This window comes from Orycteropus afer, unplaced genomic scaffold (assembly GCF_000298275.1).
Source record: "Orycteropus afer afer isolate SDZICR_OR568_19922 unplaced genomic scaffold, OryAfe1.0 scaffold00001, whole genome shotgun sequence".
Classification (NCBI taxonomy): domain Eukaryota; kingdom Metazoa; phylum Chordata; class Mammalia; order Tubulidentata; family Orycteropodidae; genus Orycteropus; species Orycteropus afer.
The window spans coordinates 23267609-23270652 of record NW_006921588.1 but is presented as its reverse complement, the minus strand read 5'-3'; positions in this window follow the sequence as shown (position 1 = coordinate 23270652).

Here is a 3044-nt window from a genome sequence, read left to right as displayed (position 1 = left end):
AGTTGCTACTCGCCAAAGTAGAAGGTGGAACAATGTTTTGTATAGTATGTTATGCCAATTGAGCTTGATGTCCCCTGTGACTATGGTAAGGGCACCTTTTTTGAATACTTTTGAAACTCAGCATGATTTCCCTACAGAGCATGATTTCCTTTTCATTATGAAATTGACACAGACCTTAACAAAGATAGAAATACTGTATCCTGTTCTATACCAAAAACCAACCAAACTCACTTCCGTCAAGTCCCAACTCATAGTGACCCTTCCTTGGGTTTCCAAAGCGATTTCTCTACGAAGTAGGTTGCTCAGTCTGCCTTCCGAGGAGTAGCTGGTGGGTTTGAACCGCCAACCTTGTGGTTAGTGGTCAGATGTCTTAAGCACTGTGTCACCAGAGCTTCCTTTCTTATTCTATAGACCTTAGCAAAGTTAGAAATAATGTTGTGGTTATCCTACTAAATAACTGTGTAACTTGGGATAATTTAGTAAATCTTCCTGGGATTACATTTCCATCTCCCTGAAGCATGAGTAATAACTTCCCATATAAGTGTACCCTAAGAGTTTGTGAGGAATAATATTTGAAAAATGCCTAAACTTCTTGGGTATAAATAAAACTTCTGGAAGACATTACTATAAGCAAGATCAGAGGCCATATCATGCCATCTGTGTCTCTATCATGCAGTCAGGAGCCTAGATGACAGCATTAGAAATCAAATTATGACTGTATTTCACTGGCGAGCTTTTCTGAAAAGGCAGATAGTAAATATTTTAGGCTTTGTGAGCCATATAGTTTTTGTCGTTGACTGTGCCACTCTGCTGTGGTAGCATGAAAGCAGTCATAGACAATATGTAAACTAGTGGGCATGGCTGTCCAATAAAATTTTATTTACAAAAGTAGGCAATGGACTGGATTTGGCTTGTGGGCCATAGTGCTGACCCTAGGTGTAGATGTAAGCAAACAAAAGAAACTTGGTCCCACAGGAGAAACTGATAATAAATTCTCTTTTCCTAATTTTTTGGTGGTTTTTGTTTTCATTTTTAAATTAAGGTATAATATACATACAGTAAAATTTTTTATGTACAGTTCTGTAAGTTATGGAAAATACGTAATTATGTTAACCACTACCACAATCAGTGGCGAGTCTAGTTTGTTCAGAGTTTTTCCTTAATGTCTAGTCAACCCTCGGTTGCTAGCTATGTATGTAGGAGTTCTGGTGGTGCAGTGGTTAAAGTATTTGGCTGCTAACCAAAAAGTTGGCAGTCCAAACTCACCAGCTGCTGGTCTGTGGGAGAAAGATGAGGCTTCTATAAAGACAGCCAGCCTTGGAAACCCTATGGGGCAGTTTCTACTCTTTTATAGGGTCACCTAGGAGTCAGAATCATCTTGATGGCAGTGGATTTGGTTTTGGTTTTTAGCTGTCAGTGTGTATGTGTGTGTGTGTGTGTGTGTGTGTGTGTGTGTGCGCGCGCGCACGCGCGTCCTGATTATGCCTCAGGCACTGTCTTCCTGAATCTCAGGCATGGGGCCTTCTCAGAGACCCTGATCTCCTAGCTGTAGGTCCACCTCCCAGCCCAGTGGGAGAAGTTTTTAATTGTCTCCTTCTAGGCCCTAAGGACAGCACTTAAATCCCCAGGGATTTAAGGGTTTTTTGTTCATTGTGAAGGATAGGGAAGAGAGATCTAGGTGGGCATTTGAGTCTTTTCTGCAACTGCTGATGTTCTCTTCAAGGTGTACCACAAGGAACACTTTCTCAGGATTTGTAGTCTGCAATATATATATATATGTATTTTAATTGTGATTTGGTGAAAGTCTACAGAGCAAATTGATTTTCCATACAGCAGTTCACATACACTTTGTCTCATGACGTTGATTGCAATTTACCACAATGTAACAGTTCTCCTCCCACTTCCTCCCCACAGTTACCTTGTCCCTGTGTCCTTCCCTTCCGTGCACTCCTGCCCCCTGAGCTGTCTCCCTGTGCATAGACAGCCCTTCTAGTCTTCCATGATTGATATCTCCAAGGAGAGTATCTACCTAATACAAATGTTCAGCTCATGTGCCTGTCTTTTGTTTGGCTGGAAGCCACAGGAGTGGGTTCAATTCCAGACCTGAAGGGTACTGAGGGGCTATAGTCTCAGGGGTTTCACCAGGCTCTATCAGACCAGCAAACCTGGTCCTTTTTCTATGAATCTGAGTTTTGTTCCACATTGTTCTCCTACTCTATCCAGGATCTTTACAGAGATCCCACTCCAAGTGGTTGACAGTGGTAGCCAGGCACCATCTAGTTCTTCGGGTCTCACAGTCAAATAGGCTGAGGATCACATTGTGTACCAGTTGCTTAGACTAATTGTTTTCATGCGTCTTTGGTTTTCTTCATTCTTCTTTGCTCTGGATGAGGAGAGACCCATCATTGCATCTACATGGCTGCCTGCAAGCTTTTAAGATCTTAGTTGCTACTCACCAAAGTAGGATTTCCCCTGCAACCACGGTCCTGAGCCCACGGGTCCAACTATTTCCTCCCTCTGGGTAGGTGGCTGTGGCCAAGAAGTGACTACAACCCTGTCGCTTGTCAGCTCTACTATATACCTGGAAATTCTTACAGAACATACAAATACACTTGTAGAAACATTGTCTGCCAACCCTATACATGGTCATGGACACATTCCTCCCTGCACATACGTAATCATTCAGCCTGTCCAGCTCATCTATTTACCCGTGTATCAGACAATGCAGTACTGTATGTGCAAAAGGGTTCATCTTTGTTCTCTGTGCCCCCCTTGCACCTCTAGTCTTCCTCTTCCTCAATGCCACTGTGTTGTTCACTCACATTTGGTACATTGCCCTTCCTGTCACTCAATTCAATACTTGTCTCTACCTATCTAGCAGTGTTCCTTCCCCTCCCCTTCTACCCCTGGTAACCAACAAAGAAAAGTTCCTTCCACATATAAACCTTTCCTTGACTTTTTACAATAACAGACTAATACAATATCTGTCCTTCTGTGATTGACTTATTTCACTCAGTGTAATGTCCTCCAGGGAGCTCTGGTGG